The sequence below is a fragment of the Phoca vitulina genome, unplaced genomic scaffold (genome assembly GCF_004348235.1).
Source record: "Phoca vitulina isolate PV1807 unplaced genomic scaffold, GSC_HSeal_1.0 scaffold3, whole genome shotgun sequence".
Lineage (NCBI taxonomy): Eukaryota > Metazoa > Chordata > Mammalia > Carnivora > Phocidae > Phoca > Phoca vitulina.
The window spans coordinates 49237504-49262339 of NW_022589706.1; positions in this window are offsets into that span (position 1 = coordinate 49237504).

A 24836-nucleotide genomic window follows, 5' to 3' on the forward strand; every position below is an offset into this window, starting at 1 on the left:
TGATATCTGTTGAGTGAATAAATGAATGGATGAGGTCAGCGTGTTCAACACTCAGGGAGCTGTCGGCCTTCAGCTGCAGCTCAGCTAGCCTCTCTGGTGGCACCGTTGCGTACATTGAAAATGTTTTTATTCTTTGTCGTATTTTTTTCATATGCTCTCAATGGCACATAAACATTAAGTGGTCATAATTTTCTGCCTGTTCTTTAAGTCCTCCACTCCTCTTCTGTTTTTAGCTCTTGGGTTTTTTGAACAAGGGAAAGGAATTAGAGAAAAGCGGTGTCTTTTTATTTACGGATGCTGCTGTGTTAAGACACGCGTGCACTCTGGGTGGCCAGTGTCCAAATGCCAGCTCTTGTGTGGAGTGCATGTGCACGTACTTTTTTAGAGGACTGAGGGTGGGGAGAGTTTCTGCCAAGGCCTCTATTCTGTGGAGTTCCTTGATGTGGGAAATCTGCTCCAGCTCAACTTCCCCTAATACCCCCTTAGCTCCCACTTCTGGTGGCCCACCCCTTGGGCTCCTGCTCCTTCAGTCCCCTCATCTAGCAATGAGCCCTCTCAGGTGGGTAAGCGGAAAGTATTAGTAAGGTGACTCAAGCCAAGTACCTCTGAAAGATATACTTGTCAACAAGGATTCCTTCACGTTGGTATGGCAGTGTGAAGGGGGAAGGGAGGGGAGAGAAGGGAGAAAAGAAAAGAAAGAGACAAAAGAAAATGTATATAACTGAACACCATTATCAAAAGCAACGATTTCAGGACACTAGACATCCTCAGGGCCAGCTATCTATCTTCCCTAATCCTCTCCCCCATCTGATTTTCTGGCCTTCGTCCTTTGGACTCAAATCACTACCAGGTGATTAAATGACTAAAGTTACTCTAATTCCTGTTGTGGTGGTATTGACAAGTATGAATGATGTAATGGTCTAGCCTATCCAGATAACACATTTGCAGTTTACTGGGTCCTTCAAAGCCTTACCTGTAAGGAAGAGAAGGGGAAATGTTAATTTAGAGCACTATTGCAAATCAATAAGGGAGATATTTTAGATAGGCAAGGGCATTCTTCCAGTTCTTCTTAAAGCTATCATTTATCTAAGTTGCTGCTTCCTCTCCTTCCTAAGAGCATTAAAATCTATATTTTTACTTAAGATAATGAGAATTATAATAATTTTATAAGACTTTTGTGGCACATTTTGAAATAATTGGAGACGTCCTGATGTGCCATAAAACCAAGGATTGAAATTCCCTGCACAAAATGGTTTGGTAGTTTGTGAAAAACTTATGTATTAAGGTACTTTCAAAAGGAGACCAAACACCCAAATTTTCTCTCTAGAGCCTTGGTTCGAATCTTTAAATTATTCTGATCCGCTTTCACAGGTGCTACATGTGACAACTGAGCTATAATTGCTAGAGGTATTATTAATTAGATGGTGTGTTGTCTTTTTCTTTGATAAAGTTAAACTCTTACCATTATTCAGAAATTTTGAGTTGTTTAAATAGATTACATGTGCAGAGCGCCACCTGCTGGCGCAATATGTACACTCACGCAACTTTCCTTGATTATAGCTAATACTCTGGTCATTTTTCTATTACCAAAAATCACACTAATAAAATTTAATTTCAGGAAAAAAGTTATTAACATACATAAAATATGTGTATATTATTTTTTCTGAGATCACTTAAAAACTTCTAAGGGAAAAAAGTCACTGAACTCAGAAAACCTGACTTGGCTTTACCAACATCTAGCCAGGGAACCATGAACAAATTTTTCATGTCACTGAGCCTCAGGCTTCTAATCTGTAACATTTGGGCTTAAAAAAAAGCTGTTCTGGATTAAATACAATACCACAGAATTTGAGGAAGGATAAAAAACTGCTGAGAGTGGAGGAATGAATGCAGAATGGGGAATTTACCTTCATTGATCTCAAGTCCTGCAAAATGAGATTTGCAGTTTGGTGGAAAAATCAGAGAAGAAGGCATTGGTATGAAACTAAACGGCATTGTACAAGGGATGTACATCCCTTAGGAATTTATGTAAAATGCTTCTTGTATGCCCAATCCTTACATTAAAAATATATAGCTGTTTCTTTAAAAAAAAAAAAAAAAAGAATTTTTAGTAGGAAAAAAACTAATATCTAGACTTAGGAAAACATGAAAGGCAAGAGACTAGAGATCACACTGAGATGAGAGAAAAGGTAAACTGCAAATAAGGAAGTGAGCTGTCCAGAGGATAAGACAGAGATTCATCCCAGAGCATGCCAGATGATGATGATGTCACAAGTGTGGGTAAAGGTATATGTCTCAGGAGTAGAGGTACCACTAGGCTAGGTGTTGGCTGAGCTGTCCAGTGGGCATTGAATGGTCAACAGCAGCAAGGAGAAAAGACTATCGGCAGGTGTCCAAGTCCTTATGAAATATGAGGGAGAACCTAACACAAGAAGAAGGAATAGAGGATGGTATAGGCAGACGGCATCAGTGCCAGAGCAGGTATAATGTTTGCTTGAGGATGGCAGTTTCCTCATTAGTCTCTTGCTCCATCTCTCTATCTCTCTATCTCTGTGTATAGTGTCCCAAAAGCCTTAAGCTAGCTTTAAGCTTTAATAACTCCAATTATAAATGTTACCAACTTACAAAAAAAAAAAATCATTTGAGTATTTAACTATTTGCATTTTATTCGCTCTTATTTAGTTTTATGGCTTTTTAAATATAAATTTCTAATTTTAATTTGTAGCTCAGTCAAAGTTTGCCATCTTCAATCAGAGGAACTGAATATATTTATTCAGCCAAGATTGATTAAAACCTTCCAGCCTCCTGAGATTCACAAGTACCCCCTAGCAACAGTGGTGGGGGGCAACTTGGTTCCTATATCATAGGAATAATTATTTGATGGAGGAAGGTTGAGTCTCCTTTCCTTCTCAGTATGGCCAACTTCATTCAGACACACATATTCACATATTCACACATACATGCAGAGGCCAATTTGAAAGCCTGAACCTTGGGGAAGCCTCCCAGTTTGTTCCTGGAAGTACACAAAACAGCTGGGCAACTATTAAGATGTGGCACTGTTTCAGTTTCAAAAAAATAAGGACACACTCCTGGGAAAATTTTGCTAAATGGATCAGTAACAACTCAGATTCCCTGGCTTTTAATTTGTTCTTTATCCCTTGTATTTGAGCTCTGTGTCTATTTCCTTGTAAAAAGAAGTCAACTACATTAAAAACGTATTTTAATAAAACTGCAGTCAAGCTTACCATGTATATGGTATATGTTATTTATTAGATTGTGTCAGTGTATTGTCTATTATATATTATGCTATGTATGAAACATATTTTCTTATAAAAGTACAAAACCTGAGGCCATGCTGCTAATTTTAGCATGTGTTCAGGGGTGGTAGAGCACAATAGCTAAAAGCATGAACTCTGGACTCAGACTAACTTCCATTCTACCTACTAGTTAAGTAATCTTTGGTTAGTTAACCACCCTGAGATTCAATTTCTTCTACTATGAAATGGGGATGGTAATAATGCTCCTCATCTCATAGGTTCTTGAAGAGGATTTAAAAAGATAATGTATGGAAGGCCATAGCAATGCATCAGAAAGGTTGTCACTTACAGTCCAATTAGCTCAACCTGCATTCCATCATCGCTTTCCTGTTCCTCCCTCTCCATGTGTTAACCTGACCTGCCTCAGCAATCATTTGAAGTGGGAAGTTAAACCTAACTTGCAAATCTTCTTTTTCCAAATTCCTTCCAGAAAAGAATGCTCCCTTTTCTTTGATCTCCTCTCCCTACATAAGAATTTGGGGCTGAAATGTAAAACAATTAAATTCATTTTAATTCCAGGGTGATCTTAGCATATTGGAGCTCTGTGTCTATTCATTGTAATCGACTTTAAATGTTAAATTCTAGTTCTTAAGCCAAAAAGAAATGTGGATTTATTCTTGGCAAGCCAAATTCTCATTCCTTGGTGTTCCCTGGATAAAAACAAAATGGAGATTATTAAAAGGTTAAAATATTTTTGGAAATTGTAACTATTATGCCTAGCTTTAACTAATTAACCCTTCCATTGAATTAATGACAGGGTTAATTAGCTCATACGGGATACATCATTTAGTTTAGAGGGGAAAAAAAGCCTTGGAGATTAGAGTCATTCTTTTGCCACCTTGTGGTTTCATTTCCACACTGCACTGAGTTAAATAGATCTTTACAAAGGCTGGATAGATACATTGTTCACCCATGTAATTTTAGTATATCTCAGCATGATATTTAAAGCTGCCACTTAAAACTACCAGATGATTGCATTTGGTCCTTTTTTCAAAATGCCAGATACTCAAAAGTTCAGTCTTGGTATCCTTTTAAAGGGGAAAATATTTCATATACAGTGGCAATAAATGACACAAGACATGAGGAACAGCTGAGTTTACAAAGGAAGACTGGAATTTGCACAGTTCTGTGGGTTTCCTGCTTAGAAGCTACAGTCTCTGCAAGTGTATCATTCCTACTTTTTATCAGTACAACTACTGATATCCTTGAAAGATGTAATCAACGCAACTTAGACTTCTTACCTTGAAGACAAAGTGTTGTTGTGTGATGCTGCTGTGGTTTTGTTAACTTTCCATTCTCATATCCAGATGGCCATTTCCTTCACCTCCTTCACTTCATTCTAATGCTGACAAGGCGAGAGCCCTAACGTCACCCTCATCTTCAGTCACCAGCATTAGCTGCAAGACACAACCCCAGGGTATCAGTGCCGAGGTCAAGAAAATCTTTAGGTTCTATAATTTCTGGTTCACTTTTATTTCCACCACACACTTGAAACATGCTTTTATGTATACAGCACATATAAAACAAAAATTCTTCTATTTCTATGGCTCCAAAAGAGGACTACCAGAGATGACCTTTAAAGCTAAAATAGAACCCACAACTTAAATAAGCAAATCTATAATTTTCCGACTGAAGTGCTAATTGAACATTGGACCACAGATGCATCCATCCTGAAATAACACCCTGCTTTGTCTCAGAGATAGCATTATAAATGAATTCACTAGACAGGACTCTTTTTTTTTCTTAAAGATTTTATTTATTTATTTGACAGAGAGATCGGGAACACAAGCAGGGGGAGTGGGAGATGGAGAAGCGGGCTCCCTGCTGAGCAGGGAGCCCGACGCGGGGCTCGATCCCAGGACCCTGGGATCATGACCTGAGCCGAAGGCAGACGCTTAACGACTGAACCACGCAGGCGCCCCTGGACAGGACTTTCTAACCGGATCAGTTATGCTATTACAACAAATGGTTAGCTGAGTAATCTGTATCAGTTAGCTGTATAAAAAACCATGCAAAACGTACTGACTTAGTAATTCCGCAGTTCAGCCGTTAGGACCGGGCTCAGCCGGTGGCTCTTCTGGTCTTCATTGGGCTCTCACATGCATCTGTGGTCATTTGCTGGGTTGGCCAGAAGGTGGTCTAAGATGGTCTCAGTCGAGACTACTTGTCTCTGCGATCCACGGTATCTCACCCCTCAGCAGGCTCATTCTGGCTTATTCTCATGGTATCAGAGCAGATTTTCAAGGCCTGTTAAGGCCAAACCTTGAAACTTGCCTGAGAATTATTCAAGGATTCTTGAGGCCTAGGCTCAGATTTGATACACTGTCACATCTGCTGCATTCTATTAGCCAAAGTGAGTCACAAGCCTGGCACAGTCACATTGTAAAGGGCATATATCCAAGGAAGAGTGAAGAAGGATGATTGTGGCCTCTTTTTTTTTTTTTTTCAATCTACCATTTTTATGCCCAACATATGTAATTGCATTATCTTTATTTGAATACTTTCAAGCAACTATTAACAGACACAGAGGAAGAAGAAATTAACAATAATACAATAATAGTGGGGGACTTTAATACCCCATCTACGTCAATGAATAGATAATACAGACAGAAAATCAGTAAGGAAATAGTGGCTTTGAATGACACATTGGACTAGATGTACCTAACATATATATTCAGAACATTCCATCCAAAAAAAGTATAATATACATTCTTTTCAAGTTCATATGGAACATTCTCCAGAATATATCACATGTTAGGATGCAAAACAAGTCTCAACAAATTCAGAAAGATTAAAATCATAACATGCATACTTTCTGACCACAACAGTATAAAACTAGAAATCAAAAAAAAAAAAGAAAAAAGAAAAAAAGACCCTGGAAGGAACAAAAATACATGGAAGCTAAATAACATACTAATAAGCAATGAATGGGTCAACCAAGAAATCAAAGAGGAAATTAAAAAATACATGGAGACAAATGAAAATGAAAATACAACAGTCCAAAATCTTTGGGATGCAACAAAAGCTGTTCTAAGAGAGAAAATTATAGCAATACAGGCCTACCTCAAGAAATAAGAAAAAACTCAAATAAACAACTTAACCTCACACCTAAAGGAGTTGAAAAAGAAGAACAAAGCCCAAAGCCAGTAGAAGAAAGGAAATAATAAAGATCAGAGCAGAAATAAATGAAATAGAAACTAAACAAAATAATAGAACAGATCAATGATGGTTCTTCAAAAAGATAAAAAAAATTGATAAAACTTTAGCCAAACTCATAAGAAAAAAAAAGAGAGAGGACCCAAATAAATAAAATCAGAAATGAAGGAGGAGAAATAACAGCCAAAACCACAGAAATACAAGGGATTATAAGAGAATACTATGAAAAATTATATTCCAACAAATTAGACAACCGAGAAGAATTGGACAAATTTCCAGAAACATACAACCTCCCAAACGGAATCAGGAAGAAATAGAAAATTTGAACAGATGATTACCGGCAATGAAGTTAAATCAGTAATCAAAAAACTCCCAACAAACAAATGTCCAGAACCAAATGGATTCACTGGTAAATTCTACCAGACATTTAAAGAAGAGTTAATCAATACCTATTCTCCTCAAACTCTTTCAAAAAATGGAAGAGGACAGAAAGCTTCCAAATTCATTCTGAGGCCAGCATTACCCTGACACCAAAACCAAATAAAGACACTATAAAAAAAGAGAACTACAGGCCAATGTCTCTGATGAACACACATGCAAAAATTCTCAATAAAATATTAGCAAACCAAATCCAACAATATATTTTTTAAAAATGACCAGGACCAAGTGGGATTTATTCCTGGGATGCAAAGATGGGGTTCAAATTCACAAATCAATCAACATGATACATCACATTAAAAAGAGAAAAGATAAAATCCATATGATCACCTCAATAAATGCAGAAAATACACTTGACAAAGTACAACATCCATTCATGATAAAAACCCTCAACAAAGTAGGTTTTAGAGGGAATGTACCTCAACACAATAAAGTCCATATATGAAAAATCCATAGCTAACATCATATTCAATGGTGAAAAACTGAGAGCTTTTCCACCAAGATTAGGAACAAGACAAGAATGCCCACTCTCACTACTTTTATTCAACATAGTACTGGAAGTCCTACCCACAGCAATCGAATAAGAAAAAAAAAAAAAAGGCATTCAAATTGGTAAGAAAGAAGTAAAGCTTTCACTATTTGCAGATGACATGATATTATATATATAGAAAACCCTAAAAGCTCCACCAAAAAACTAGAATTGATAAATCAATTTAGTAAAGTCACAGGATACAAAATTAATATACAGAAATCTGTTGTATTTCTATAATAATGAAGTAGCAAAAAGAAATTAAGAAAACAATCCCATTTACAACTGCACCAAAAATAATAAAATACCTAAGAATAAACTTAGCCAATGAGGTTAAAGATCTGTACTTCAAAACTATAAAACATTGATGACAGAAATTGAAGATGACACAAACATATGGAAAGATATCCCATGCTCATGGAAGAAACAATATTGTTAAAATGTCCATACTATCCAAAGAAATCTACAGATTTGATGCAATCCCATCAAAATACCAACAGTGTTTTTCACAAAACTGAAACAAATAATCTGAAAATCTGTATGGAACTACAAAAGAGCCCAAATAGTCAAAGCAATCTTGAGAAGAACAAGGCTGGAAGTATCACAATGCCAGATTTCAAGATAAACTACAAAGCCGTAGTAATCAAAACAGTATAGTACTGGCACAAAGATAGACATATAGATCAATGGAACAGAGAGCTCAGACATAAACCCACCCTTACATGGTCAATTAACCTATGACAAAGGAGGCAAAAATATACAATGGGGAAAGACCGTCTCTTCAACAAATGGTGCTGGGAAAACTAGACAGCAACATGCAAAAAAGTGAAACAGGGCCATTTTTTTATGCCATACACAAAAAATAAACTCAAAATTGATTAAAGACCTAAATGTGAGACCTGAAACCAAAAACCCTAGAAGAAAACATAGGCAGTAATTTCTTTGGCATCAGCCATAGCAACATTTTTCTAGATATGTCTCCTCAGGCAAGGAGGAGGAAAATCAAAATTAAACTATTAGGACTATACCAAATAAAATGCCTTTGCACAGTGAAGGAAACCATCAACAAAACAAAAAGGCAACCTACTAAATGGGAGAAGATATTTGTAAAATATATACCCAATAAGGGGTTAATATTCAAAAAATATGAAGAACTTCTACAACTCAACACGAAAAAACAACCCAATTAAAATGAGCAGGGCATCTGAATAGACATTTTTCCAAAGAAGACATCCAGATGGCTAACAGACACATGAAAAGATGCTCAACATCATTCATCCTCAGGGAAATGCAAATCAAAACCACAATGAGATATCACCTTATACCTGTCAGAATGGTTAAATTCAAAAAGACAAGAACACGTGTTGGCGAGGATGTGGAGAAAAAGGAACCCTCATGCACTGTTGGTGGTAGTGCAAATTGGTACAGCCACTGTGGAAAACACTATAGAGGTCCTCAAAAAATTAAAAATAGAATTACCATATGATCCACTAATTCCACTACTGGGTATTTACCCAAAGAAAACGAAAAGACTAATTTGAAAAGATACATGCACCCCTAAGTTACTGCAGCATTATTTACAAAAGCCAAGTTATGAAAGCAACCCAAAGGCCCACTCATAGATGAATGGATAAAGAAGATGATATATGCATGCAGTGGAATATACTCAGCCATAAAAAAGAATGAAATCTTACGATTTGCAAGGATGTGGATAGAACTAGACAGTATTATGCTAAGTGAAATAAGTCAGTCAGAGAAAGAAAAATACTATATGATTTTACTCATATGTGGAATTTAAAAACAAAACAAATGAACAAACAAGAAAAAAAGACAAACACAAAAACAGACTTATAAAAAGAGAGAACAAACTGGTGGTTACAAGAGGGGAGGTAGGTGGGGGAATGTGTGAAATAGATAAAGGGGATCAAGAATATACTTATTTCAATGAATAGTAATGTATAGAATTGTTGAATCATTATATGTATGCTTGAAACTAAGAAAATACAAAAAAAATAATTTTTAAAAGAGAAACATATATATACTTTCAAGTTCATTCCCATTCAGTTTAGGACAGTGACGTAATACAGCAGACTCCCCATTTTACCAGGAAGCTAATAATATTTACACAGAAACTTATTCAAATCATTTTTACAAACTTTTTACAAAATACCAGCCCTATTTTAACCTGATATTGTACATTTAACGCCACAGGTTGTAACTGGGAATTGATAATTAACTTCAATGCCACACAGAAAAATAATGCATTCCAGTGGGGAAAGTAGTGAACTAGAAATCAGATAAAACATTTGCATTTTGGTTCCACTTGTGACTCCCTACAATGGTGTCTTCAGGCTAAACCTAAGGACCAGGTTATTACCCAAATTTATAAACTCCACTCAATCAAAATAGGAGAAATGAATGAAGAGAGGAGAGAAAGAGGTGGTGATGTTGAAGAAGGCAAATGATTTCCCTGAGATATTCTTTTTTGTGGGGGGTAGCCTGAGTACTAGTTTGAGAAATAGAAAGCCTGGGATTCCATTCTCAGCTCTACCACTTACTTATTGGTGACCGTGGAAAGAACTTGATATCTATAAGGTTGTGTTTATTCATTTCCATAATTTAAAGCAACAGATTTCAAAAATCCCTCTCAGCTCTTTAAAAAAAAAAAAAAAAAAAAAAAAAAAAAAAAAAAAACCTACAAACTTTAAAAAAAAAAAAAAAAAAAAAAAAAAAAAAAAAAAAAGGTGTGCTGACTTTGGAGGGTCCTGAATTCACCATATAATTACTATGCCTAATTCCCATCTTTCCTCACCTCCCCCCTACTCCCTATACTTCCCAACCATCATGGAAAAAAAAAATTCCAAAAATGTGTAGAATGGCCTCAATCCAGCTGGGCTAAGCGTACTTGCAATGTAAATGGAAGAATTCAATATGCTAACGTTGGTAGTGAGTGAAACTTGTTTGACAGTCAGATTACATGACAGACAAGACAAGACAAGGCTGCCAACAACGTCCTGGATGTGTGACTGGGGTGGGGGCTGTGAAGAATGACAGTGACATGAAGGAAATAAAGGCTATTCCCAGAAAACAGATGATCCAACAGAGAATAAAAATGAAGCTGTTTTGAAGAAGGTAGATAATACTTCTAGATAAACTTCTTGCATAGTTACAGGGATTGGTGATTAGAAAAGGTCTGAAAGCCAAAAGTCAAAATACAAGAACAGAGTACACAGTTCAGGGCTGCTAAATGGGGCTGTGTGCCAGAAAAGAGGAGATTCAGAGAGACTTCTAGGAATGGGATTCCAGTAAACAATGAGTACTCAGTTCAACTCAACAAATTCAACAAATGGGTATTGAGAGCCTATTTTATGCCAAAAAATATTCTTGCAGTAAAAGAAATTTTGAAATTCATATTCTTGTCCTCATTGAGCATTTCAGTAAGGAATGGCAGACCATAAGCAAAGAAACAAATATTATGAATTAGAAAGTGCTAGGTGTTATGGGAGTAAATAAACCGGGAAAGGTATTCCCGGGTGGGTCAAGTAGGTTGCAATTTTAAACAGGAAAGCTTCAAGGTGAAGGTGGCATTTGAACAAAGACTAGAAAGGTGTGAGGGGGTTAGATGCATAGGCATCTAGGGAAAGATGATCAAAGCAGAGCATGCCTTGTAGATTCTAGGTGCAGAGAAGCCAATGTAGCTGGAATGGAGTGAGTGGAGGGGAGAGGTGTAGATCAAAGAGGAGAGCTGGTGTGGGGGAATGTTAGATGGCCACCGTAAGGATGTGAACTTTTACTTGGAGCATCCTAGGAAGTCAGGGTGTGGCTCTGAGCAGAAATCTGGCTTGAATGCCATGGGGCTTTGGGCTCAGTCTGGCCTGGTTGGTTCATAAACATTTGTATATAAGAAAGACAAATATAAAACAGAACCAAGATCTCCAAATCAGTTTTCTCTTCATTCAATTAACAACTATTTATTGAGTGACCAAACATAAGCCTCTATTCTAGGGATACAACATTGAGTATACACGGACCTACCATAGGAATGAAGATTTAGTGGAGAGAGAAATGAGGCACAACTCAGATGTAACTTTTTTTATTCTTTTATAAATAAACCTAATTCGCTCAAAGGCCTTCATTTCCACTCAGTAACAGGAAAAAAAAAAAAAAGTTACCCATTCACAGTAACTTCTATATTAAAAACAAAAACAAAAACCTCTCTTCCAATTTAGCTCAGTCTCTTTGGTTCTTCCAGGTTTGGGGTTTTCCCCCCTCTCAGAGTGTAGGGTAAGTTTATATAACAAGGGAGAGGCTTCTCTTCCCATGTTGATCTCTGAGGTATCCCAGCACCTCACCTTGGTCTCATTTTGTGAGCATCCTTCTTTCAGCTGACTATTCTCTCAACATTGCCAACATCAGTGGTCTCCCCCACTACTGGGGACCTGCCTTTGCCCTAATCCTCATTGATGGTGCTGGTTCTCTGTGACTCTCCCAAGACTCCCACCGGCCCCTAGCTTTGGACTATTTACCTGCAAGCAAGTTGGTCCCACACTTCTGGACACATTCCACATAACCCCATACGAACATACGAACCATCTTCATCTTCTTCATGACACTCACAGACTTCAGGGAATCAAGGAGGGTAAACCCTCACAACCACTTCACATTGGAGGAAAGCACTATAGGACTTTTCCCTCAATTTCTCTGATGGAAAACCTGGCACAAAGGCACTCTGCTCTGCAATTCCCCAAACCTTTCTGACTTGTCTTTCTTCCCCCAAACCAAGGTGCACACCCTGAGGTAGGGGCAGGGAATAAGCCCTACACCTATCTCCATCCTACAATTCTTCCTTCTCCTCCCCATGCAGGCTCCTACCTGAGCTGAAAAGGTGGCCCTTCTCTCCTTCTGTGTAGTGAATGCCCTGACACAGACTGCATTCTCTCTACTCAATACCTTGGTCTCAGGTTCCCTTTACACTCTTGAAAAATTTAAGGACCCCAAAGAGATTTGTATGGGTTGTATCTATTAATATTTAATGTATTAGAAATTAAAAGATAATTTTTAAATGCTTATTTCCAAATTATTTAAATTATTTTTTAAAATAACAATAAACCTATTACATGTTAACAAAACACATAATATTTCATAGGGAAAAAAACTAAATTTTCGGAAAAGAGTAGCACTGTTTCATGTTTTTGCAAATCTCTTTAATATCTGCTTGATAGATGTCTTAGTTCTGACTGCTATAACAAAAATACCATGGACTGGTGACTTAAACAATAGAAATTTATTCTTCACAGTTCTGGAGGCTGGGAAGTCCAAGATCAAGGCATCAACAATAAGCAGATTCAGTATTTTGTGACCTAGTCCTGGTTTGAAGATAATTCATTACCTGCTTCCTATGTCTCATTTGGCAGGGAGGGAAGGAGGAAGTGGGGGGAGAGAGAGAGAACTCTGTCCTGTCTGTTCTTAAAAGCTCACTAATTCCATCATGAGAGCTCCATCTTCATAACCTAATTACCTCCTACAGACTCCATATACCATAACATTGGGGATTAGGGTTTCAACATAGGAATTTGGGGAAGACACAAACATGCATCCATAACAATAGAAGACAGCTGGATTCTCATCTCTGTTTCTGCATTCAGTGTGTTGCAATATGTTGTTTTGGTTGAAATACACCAAGAAAATCTGGTCACACTGATATGTAGTTGAAAAGGGGAGAAGTATTTTCATAGCCTTTTCAGATTATAGTGTATATTCTTCTTTGATACTATGCCAAAACTTGGTAAGTGGTGGTATCTTAAATGTTAGTTACAACGTTACATCTGAAATGCAATATTAGTGAACTTTTTTTAAAGATTTTTATTTATTTATTTGACAGAGAGAGAGAGAGCGCACAAGCAGGGGGGAGGGGCAGAAGGAGAGGGAGAAGCAGGCCCCCCGCGGAGCAGGGAGCCCCACGTGGGGCTTGATTCCAGTACCCCGGGATCATGACCTGAACGCTTAATCAACTAAGCCACCCAGGCGCCCCAATTAGTGAACTTTTTGAATTCCATTATGTTAAAATCCATTGGTCTCTCTTACACTTTGAATGGATCTTCTACCCATATGTGATTTTGCATCACACATGGTTCATTTAAAAATATTGGTTTACTAGGGGGACTGGGTGGCTCAGTCGGTTAAGTGTCAGACTCTTGATTTTGGCTCAGGTCATGATCACAGGGTCATGGGATTGAGCCCCACATTGGGCTGTGCACTCAGCGCAGTCTGCTTGTCCCTCTCCCTCCGCTCCTACCCCCACTCACGCTTTCTGTCTCTCCCTATCTCTTAAAATAAGTAAATAAAATCTTTAAAAATATACATATATTGGTTCACTGAGTTATGCAAATCTTCCAGTGTTGATGCATTTCACTACACCATATCAAAAATTCACATTTATTTAGGAAGAAGTGAAGTTCAAGATGGCAGATACAAGTCTCCAAGTCTTCAAAGAAAATTCTAATTTTCACTTGAAAGCTCAAATTTATCACTGGAAACAAATACTGTCAGTTGTTTTCCGTGATGTTATAGGCTCATTTAATTAATTTTTTAAAATGTCTGCCAAATTCCCAAGCCTGAATAACAATAGCTTGTCTGTCAGTCACTCAGGTAAAAATGATGTTCCATGAAAAAAGTGGCTGGTTCAGCTCACTACTCAAACATAAATGCTTTTCCACCAGATAGACATGGTACTTTTTAAAAAATAGTTTTATTGAGATATTATTCACATACATACAGTTCATTCAAAGTGCAAAATTCAGTAATTTTTAGTATATTCAGAGTTGTGCATCAGGCATCATCACCACCATAAATTTTAGAATATTTTCAATCACTGCCTAAAGAAAATCCATACCCATTAGCCATCACCCCCCAATTCCTCTTCCCCCCCATCCCTAGGCAACCACTAACCTACTTTCTGTCTACAGATTTACCTATTCTAGACTTTTTATATAAACAAAATCATGTGGTCTTTTGTGACAGGCTCCCTTCACTTAGCATAATGTTTTCAAGGTTTATCCAAATTGTAGCATGCATCAGTACTTCATTCATTTTTATGGCCAAGTAATACACCATTATATGGATATCCCAGATTTCACATATCCACTCATCGGTTGATACAATTGGGGTTGTTTCCATTTTGGGGTTATTATGAATAATGCTGCTATGAACATCTACGTATAAGTTTTTGCATGAATATATATTTTAATTTTTCTTGAGTGTATAACTAGGAGTAGCATTGCTGGATCATATGGTAACATAGTTGAACGTTCAACTATTTAAAGACCTTTCAGACTGTGTTCCAAGCAACTACACTATTTTTCATTTCCACCAGTAGTGTATGAGAGTTCCAATTTCTCCACATCCTTCCCAACACATGTCTTTATCTGTCTTTTTTATATTAGCCATCTTAGTGGGTGTGAAGTATATTAGTTTTAATTCAAATTTCTTTAATGGTTAACGCTGTTGAGCATTTTTTGATGTGATTAATTGGCCATTTTTATAACATCTTTGGGAAAATAGCTCTTCAAATTATTTGCCCATTTTTAAATTGGATTGTCTCTTTATTATTCAATAGCAGAAGTACTTTATATATCAAAGATACAAGTCTTATCAGACTTACAGTTTACAAATATTTTCTCCCATTCTATGAGTCTTTTCTTTTTATTAATGATGTTCATTGAAGCACAAAAGTTTTTAATTTTCATGACATCCACTTTTGTTGTAGAAAGAATGTATCCCTCCAAAATTCATATGTTGAAATCCTAATACTCAATATGTTGGTATTTGGAGGTGAGGCCTTTGGGCGGTAATTAAGTCATGAGTGGATCCCTTGTGATAGAATTAGTGCCTTTATATAAAGAGACAGTAGGGAGCTTGCTTCCCCTCCTCCATTCCCTTTCCATGTGAGGACACAGGAAGCAGAACTCTATTGCAAACCAGGAAGTGGGACCTCACCAGATACTGAATCTGCTGGTGCATTAATCTTGGACTTTCTTGCCTCCAGAATGGTGAGGAATAAATTTCTGTTGTTTAAGCCACCTGGTCTATGGTATTTTTGTTACAGTAGCCTAAACAGAATAAGACAACTTTAATGAAAGTGTTGTTCTCTCCCCATATACATCCTTGCACACTATTTGTGTTAATCAGGGTTCTCCAGAGAACCAATAGGATATATGTAGATATAGATAAAAGATTTATTACAGGAATTGGCTCTTGCAGTTATGGAGGCTGAGAAGTCCCACAATCCGCCATCTGCAAGCTGGGGAACCAGGAAAGCCAGTGGTGTGTCATTCCAAGTCTGAAGTCTTGAGAATCAGGGAGTTGATGGTGTAAGTTACAATCTGAGTCCAAAATCCTGAGAACCAGGGGCACCAATGTCCAAAAGTAGGATAAGATGGATGTCTCAGCTCAAGCAGAGAGAGAATTTGCCCTTCCTTAGCCTTTCTGTTCTATGTGGACCCTCAAAGGTGTCCACCCACGTTGGAGAGAAGACCGTTTTATTCATTTCACCAATCAAATGTTAATCGCTTCCAGAAACACCTTCACAGACACACCAGAAATATTATATCAGCTATCTAGGTATTCCTTAGCTTTGTCAAGTTAACATAAAACTAACTATCCCACTGTTACTCAAATCCATTCTCCACCACAGCAATGGGCGGGGGGGAGGAGGGGAGGCAGGGGAGGTCACAGGGAGTGAGGCAAATCAGAATAATCCCCAAGACTTTTCTGATAGAGATACTGCGAAAAATAGTCTTCTGCTTCACAGCATGTGAAAGAGTGTAAAATTAGAACTGGTCATCTACCTATTTTGCAGTAGGAGAGAATGAAAGACAAATATGGAGAGAGAGCAAAGAAAGACCCCGAGTGCTCTCTTGCCAGCGCTGAATCTTAATTTCTAGTCCTGAGTCTCTACTTCCTGTAGCTTTTCCTTCTAGTGAACTGCTGCAATATCCCTCCCAATAACATCAGCCGATATTTTTTTCTTACTCTACTAGAATTAGGTTGGGGTCACCTAGAAGTAAAAGTGATTAGACATGTTGGTGCTTTCTTGTTCTTGGAGCACCCTGTAGAATCAGCAGTGAGCAGCATCAGTGTGGTTAGAGTGGACTGGCCCTGGGAGAACACACTTCTAACATGGTGGGGAGTCTGGATATGTGATTTCTCAGTGAGTCAGTGGAGATGCAGAAGCTAATATTTTGACAAACGAAGTTATCTTACAAACCGCTTTAACTTTAATCCATTGGTTATCAAAAAGTTACTTTAACTTTGTTGCCCAATTGCAATTCATTAATTGTTTTGATGCAAAAACACAGCTAAGAAAACAATACCACTTCACATCACTTGGATGGCTATAATTTTTTAAAATACACAAAATAACGAGTGTTGGCAAGGATATAGACAAATTGGAACCCTAGTGCTTTGCTGGTGGGAATGTAAAAATGTAAAATGGTGTGTCTGCTGTGGAAAACAATTTGGTGGCTCCTCAAAAAGTTAAACATAAAATTTCCAATAACCCAGCAATTCCACTCTTATGTATATATTCAAAAGAATTGAAAGCAGTGGAACTGGGTAACTGTCCATAAGGCTGCTGCAAAAAATCACTACAAACTTGGTGACTTAAAACAATAAAAGTTTGTTCTCACTGTTCTAGTGGCTAGAAGTCTGAAATCGTGGTGTCACAGGGCCACACTCCCACTTAAGGCTCTAGGGGAGGATCTTTCTTTACCTCATCCAGTTTGTGGTAGCTATTGACATCCTTTCTTTAGCTTAACTAGAATAACTCCAATCTATGCCTTCATCTTTACATGGCCTTCTCTGTGTGTCCCTGGGTGTCATTTTCTTTTAGAAGGACACTGCCATTGGATTTAGGGCCTACCCTAATCTAGTATGCTCTCATCTCAATCCTTGCCTTAATTACATCTGCAAAGATCTTATTTCCAAATAAGATCAATTCTGAGGTTCCAAGTGGGCATGAATTTAGGGGACACTACACAACCTTGTACACTAATGAAGGGAATGGGCCGTGGCCTCAGACAGATTTGGATTCAAAGTCCCAAATCTGCCTCTTTCTAACTCTGTGATCTTAACAAGTCATGCCTCTCTGGGTCTTAACGCTGGAAATGTTAATTATATTCTGTCATAATATTTGGATATGGTTTTAAACATGTCTAATAACATACCTAAAAAAGTGAGGAAAATCAAGTAGAAAAGAGAGGACTCTTCATGGTTTGTTTTAAGATATTCTGAACAGTTTAAAAGTTGTGATAATATGGTCCTTAGGTAATATAGACTAATAAAAATAATGAGTATATTGCTGAAACACATACTTGAAGGAGTTAAATAATAAAACAAAATTTAAAAATTCATGGCATTACCAGTGTCATCAAAACTGTTTTCGCTAATCTCTCATTTCAAATCCTGTTGTGAATTTATTTCCTCTAAATAAATAGTAAGGAGTTTGAAATGGTAGTGTCTTATAATCACTTCTGTGAGTGAACTGTGTCCCTGAAAAATTCGTATGTTGAAGCCCTAACCCCCAGTACCTCAGAATGTGACTGCATTTGAAGATAAACCTTTAAAGAGGTAATTAAATTAAAATGTCATTAGAGCGGGCTCTAACCCAGGATAACTGGTATCCTTCTAAGAGGAAGAATGTGAACACAGACACACATAGAGGAAAGGCCACGTGAAGACATGGAGAAGACAGCCATCTACAAGCCAAGAGAGTCCTCATAAAAAATCAACCCTGCTGGCACACTGATCTTGGCCTTTGGCCTCCAGAATTGTGAGCAAATTAATTTATCTTCTTTAAGCTGCCCACTCTGTGGTACTTTGTTATGGCAGCCCTAGCAAAATCTGAACTAAAGTCTGAACATACTCAGAATTTTCTCTTTCTTTAAGATCAAGAACTCTGTGAAACACTATGTGGATTGTAATGTAAGCACAATCTGGATACATGGCTGGTGCTTCCTCGAGCCCAACTTACATTCCAGAACAAAGTGAATTTTGCCTTAGAGACAAATCTAAGCCTCTGCCTTTTAGGATACAGAACACTAGCCTTGGGGCGCCTGGGTGGCTCAGTCATTACGCGTCTGCCTTTGGCTCAGGTCATGATCCCAGGATCCTGGGATCGAGCCCCACATCGGGCTCCCTGCTCAGCGGGAAGCCTCTTCTCCCTCTCCCACTCCCCCTGCTTGTGTTCCCTCTGTCAAATAAATAAATAAAATCTTTAAAAAAAAAAAAAAACACACACCAGCCTTGACTTTACATTTTTCTTTCTCAGTCTTTGTTCACTAAGATTCAAAAAAAATCCCTGGGTCTAATCTCACACACTGTTCTGTTACTGTGGAAATTTAAAGAAAGGAGAGTTCACATCTGGTCAGGGGATGGGGAATGTTCCATTGAGGGGGTGGTATTCAAACAGACCCCTAACAATGAGAGGAACCAGCAGCAACTAATAGGCAGTGTATTCTAGCTGGAAATAAAAGATTAAGAAAATCAATGAAGTCTGGAATATTTGGTGTTTGGAGAACTTGGGATAATCTCATTTCATTAAAGCATGTATATGTGTAGGAAGGTGATAAGTAAAAAGGGTATTCTAGAAACCAATTATTGAAGATTATAAAGCTAAAGAATTTGTGGGGCGCTTGGGTGGCTCAGTCGTTAAGCGTCTGCCTTCGGCTCAGGTCATGGTCCCAGGGTCATGGGATCCAGCCCCGCATCGGGCTCCTTGCTCTGCAGGAAGCCTGCTTCTCCCTCTCCCACTCCCCCCTGCTTGTGTTCTCTGTCAAATAAATAAAATCTTTAAAAAAAAAAAAAAAGAATTTGGATATTAGTCCAAAGGATAAGTGCATTACAACAACTCACCTGGGATATTTGTTAAAAATACAGTTTCCTGAGCCCTATTCTTGATTAAATAAATCGGAATCTCTGTAAGTGAGCCTCCCACATGTGCATTCGTAGCTACCTCCCCATGTGTTGTCACACTAAAATTTCAGAATCACTGCAATAGGTGGTAGGAAACTATTAAATGGCTCTGAAAATTTTTGAGCAAGGGAAATTTTGAGCAAGGGAATAACCAAATTATGTCTATACTTTAGGATACTTTAGGATTATTAATTTAATAACAATAAGTAGTATGGCTATAATAAGGGAGATATTATAGACAAGGCAGGAGACAGGGTTAGGAGGCTGATGCAACGGTCTAGGCAGGAAATAATAAAGGCTGGGATAAGGCTGGATACAAAGGGTTCTACCTCATCATATGAAATGCACAAAAGTAGAAATATAGAATTTTATAATAATCATATACAAGAGCATAAGAGAAAGGAAGCATCTAGGAAGACTAAGTTTGTAAGCCTAAGTAGTTTAGGTACTGTTAATTAGAGATAAGTAGTCATAAGGAAAAGCTTGTTGGGCATTTAACCAGAAATACATGATGGATTCAGACTGGGACATGTTGAGTTTGAGATTCTATTAGGACACCCAGAGCAAGACATCAACTGGCAGTGTGAAATAGACTAGAGTCCAAGAGTGAGAAGTAAGAGCTCAAAATACAAATTCAACATTTATCTGGATAGAGATGACAGTTGAAGCAATCTGGGTGGATAACTCTTTCTGTTGTCTACCCAACACAGGCCTAGGGGAAAGTCACACAGAACCAGTGGGTTTATTTATTTTTTTAATATTTTATTTATTTGACAGAGAGAGAGAGAGCACAAGCAGGGGGAGTGGCAGGCAGAGGGAGAGGGAGAAGTAGGCTCCCCGCTGAGCAGGGAGCCTGATGTGGGGGCTCAATCCCAGGACCCTGGGATCATGACCTGAGCAGAAGGCAGATGCTTAATCAACCCAGGTGCCCCAGAACCTAGGGTTTAATGAGAATCTACAAATGGTATTAGTGATATACCTTCTTGCGTTGTTAATTTTATGATAGTTTACACTATGATCTGTAACTAAAATTATACCTCTGGGCCTTCTACATAGACTTATTTAAAAACTAAAAAAACACCCTTTACAATATAATTTTAATATTACAATTTTCAGAGTAGGATCAAGTTAGAGTAACAGCCAAAGAAATGTGTCTCTTGGGACCTACCAATCCTTACTATTTCCAATATCTTCTGAATTCATCTTTGTAAAAAAAATTTTTTTTTCTGGAGTATATTCTCAATTTTCTTCATATGATATCCATTGGTCACAAACTTTTCTAATGTTTTCATTTTGACAATCTGTCTATCTTACCTTCACTTGATTATGTGGCTAGGTATAGATTCTAAGTTCAAAATCATTTCATCTCATACTTGGAAGGAATTTTCCTGTCTTATACAGCCCACTACTGTGGGTAAGATGTCTGAGCTGATTCTTATTCCTTGTAAGGATCTTGTTCTACTTCTATCTGAAAGCTTTTAGGATTTCCTTTTTATCCAGAGTTCAGAAAGTATTATTAAAACGTTTCCAGGTGCATCTTTTCAAATTTTTTTCCTGTTGGCTCTTAGGGGATTCTTTCAATTTGAAGACTCTTCTTTTTCTTTAGCTCAAGAAAATTGTTTTCCATTTTTTTTTTCTCCTTTCCAGATTCTGCTCCTTCTTTATAGAATTTCTACTAATGCTATACCTGCTAAATCTATCTACCACGTCCCTTAAATTTTCTATCATATTTCTCTTTAGTTTACTTATTTATCTCTTTTAGATTGCCAATTGGTTTTTCAACCATGTCCTTTCCAGTATTTACCATACCTACTGAATACTTAGATTTCTAACAACTCTTATTGCCTAACAGCTTTTTTTTCTTTTTTTACAATAGTGATACTTGTTTTATGGATCCAATTTCTTCTTTAATACTTATGAAGACACTAACTAGAATTTTTACTTTTTTTTACATTTTCTTCTCTCAATATGAATTGTTTCTGTCTCTTGTTGGTTGTTGTGTCAGTTAATCCTGATCTTTTTCATACTTTTTTTCCCCCTCCTGTGTGGGTTTCCTCTGAAGTTTGTTTGTTCTGTTTCCCTAGTAATCCTTTCATTTGAAGGGGTGGGTGGGTTTCATGTAGGGGGATGACACTTGTCAACAGGCAGGATTCCTTGCAGGGTAGGTGGCCTGGGAGCTAGTCAACAGGCAGACAGGGCTGCCATTTGGAAAAAAAAAAAGGACACAAAGTATTCAGCATTTTAAACCATGAGTTCAGCTGCCTCTTCTTTTAATTTTCCTCTGTATCTATTTTTGAGGACAACAAACTCTGTTCTACTTCCCAGGATCCAAAACCCAAACCAGGAACTGCTCAACAATCTGCTCCATTTGGGGGGAAAATATAGTGTTTAGTCTATTATCTTGAACCAGGAATTCTAAGTTTCTTAAACCTTATCAATTCTTTTTTAGCTACTAGGCATGATTAAAGTTACATAATATTCGGATACTTTGTCTTGTATTCAATAGCAACAACAAACTTACCTTGCTGCTGCTGCTTCTTCTTTTCTTATTATCATCATCTCATCATGAAGAGACTTTATTCTTTAGTTTTAGGCATATAGAAAAATTAAGTACAAAAAACTCCCATATGCCCCCTCTCCTGACAGAACAGTTTCCTCTATTATTAATGTCTTACACTAGTGTTACATTTGTTATAGTCGATGAACCATTACCATGCATTTTTTAAATTGAGGTATAATTGACATATATTAGTCTCAGGTGTATCACATAGTGTTTAAATATATGTAAATAGTGCAAAATGATCACAATTAGTCTAGGTTAACACCTGTCACCATACAATTTTTTTTCTTGTGATAAGAACTTCTAAGATCTACTCTTGGCAACTTTCAACAATGCAATACAGCATTATTAACTATAGTCATCATGCTGTGCAATACATACTCATAATTTATTTATTTTATAACTGGAAAATTTTACCTTTTGACCCCTTTCACTCACTTCACCCACCTCCCATCCACCACCTCTGGCAATCACCAATCTGTTCTCTACATCTATGAGCTTGGTTTTGGTTATTTTTGGTTTTTTAGATTCCACTTCCAAGTGAGATCATACAGTATTTCCTTTAAGGTCCATCAATGTTGTCTGTCACAAATGGCAAGATTACCTTCTATTTTTTGGCTGAAATATATTCCATTGTATATGTATGTGTATATGTGTGTGTGCGTGCATGTGTGTGTGTATATCACATTTTCATTATCCATTCATCTATCAATGGACATTTAGTTTGTTCCCCATATCTTAGTTACTGTAAATATTGCTGCAATGAATATGAGTTAGTGTTTTTGTGTTCTTCAGATAAATACCAGAAGTGGAATTGCTGAATCATATGGTAGTTCTTTTTTTTTTTTTTAAGAATTTATTTATTTATTTGACAGACAGAGAGAGAGCACAAGCAGGGGGAGTGGCAGGCAGAGGGAGAAGCAGGCTCCCCGCTCGATCCCAGATGACCTGAGCCGAAGGCAGACGGTTAACGACTGAGCCACCCAGGCGCCCTCATATGGTAGTTCTATTTTTAAATTTTTTTTTAAGCTAAGTCCATACTGTTTTTCATAGTGGCTGAACTAATTTACATTCCCAACAACAGTACACAGTACACAACAATATACAAGAGTTCCCTTTTCTCCACATCCTTGCAAACATGTATTTCTTGTCTTTTTGATAACAGCTATCCTAACATATGAAGTGATATCTCACTGTAGTTTTGATTTGCATTTCCCTGATGGTTAATGATGTTGAGCACCTCTTCATGTACCTGTTGACCATCTGTATGTCTTCTTTGGAAAAATGTCTATTCAGATCCTCTGCCCATTTTAATTGGATTATTTGGGTTTTCGCTATTGAATTGTATACCATTACCTTGCATTTTTATAGCACTTTATTGTTTACAAAAACCTTCAGTTATGTCATTTAATCATCAGATAGCAGGTGTCCAGTAAATACTTTTGGATCACTGAATGAATTAAGCAGCTGTGTATGAGCTACAATTGGTTTGTAATTAAATGCAGATGGCAGGACAAAAATATTAAAATAAGTATTCTTTTTAAGTTCAGCATCTATCATTTGCTAAATTACATCTTCCAGACTACTAATAATTCCTTGGTATCTTGATCTGCCTCACTGGAGTGAGAATTTGGTATCTAGAATATTCCCTCCCTCTGGCTCACCAGGCAACATGACTAAGCATATAATCATAATAAAAAATAAATTAAAAATACCTAAAATTATACTTTGTTGAAATATTGTTTTTATAACTCCAAAAATTGTAGTAACCTTCTGATACAAGTTATTAAAATGCTTTTATTAAAAATATGTTCGTTATATTACCCACATCTGAATCATGTGAAACATTGCTTTTGAAGACCTACTCTGTGCTAAGAAGAAAGTATATTCTAACTAGCAAATATTTTTGCTAAGATTTTAGGGAGCAACCAGAGGAAGAAAATGCTCAGAAATTAAAAGACTAATAAGATATCTTATACTATGTAAATCTTCCATATAAATAGCATCAGTGGTTTGTAACCTGCATTTTCTGCTCCCATGTGCAGGATTCTCTGAGGGAAAACAAAAAGTATTCACTCATACAGAGCTGATCTAAAAGCTGATCTTTCATTGGATAGAAATCCAACTGCAAGGACAGCTCAGAGCTTCATAGCCTAGTGCTTTTGTAACTACTATTTGTTGGAGGCCCTTAACTCTGATGAATTTTACACGATAATGTGGGAAGAGGGTCTGTATCTTGATTGCTGAGGAAAAAACTTTTGCTGTGTTGTGTCCTATTCTCAAGAGACCACTAGAGGAAAAATATAGCAATAGTAAAATAAGGAAACTATCATTCTTTTCTTTTCATATATGTTCTGCATGTTATGGCCTGATTACAAAGTAATCAGGATGCCCAAAAAATAACTACCTGTGAGTTCCAGAAGGGCAAGTAATATCAGAATAATATGAAGCCTGGGAAGATTGAAGTAGTAAAAGTGTGCATAAAGAAGCCCACTCTAACAGTCTTAGAGATTGTTCTCATCTTCATCCATCATAAGCTTGGCAAAGGAACACAAAAAGATTTGGTGGGAAGGAAATGAGTTTGTCAACCTCATATGCCAACTACCATCCTAATGTTGTTATGCAGTGAGTTTTTACCTATTAAACTTCTTAATATAAGCCAAGAACCTTGACATGATATAAGGTTTAGCCCCACTTCCTTCATAAATCTTTAAAAAGGAGAACAGAAGAATATTCCTTAACACTGTAAAGAATATTAAAAATAACTATCTTAAACAAGTATCTTAACAATGTACAACTAGATACATTACTTTCAAAATCAGAGACAAAACTTTGTTCTGATAATTCTGGCCAAAGCATTTAAATA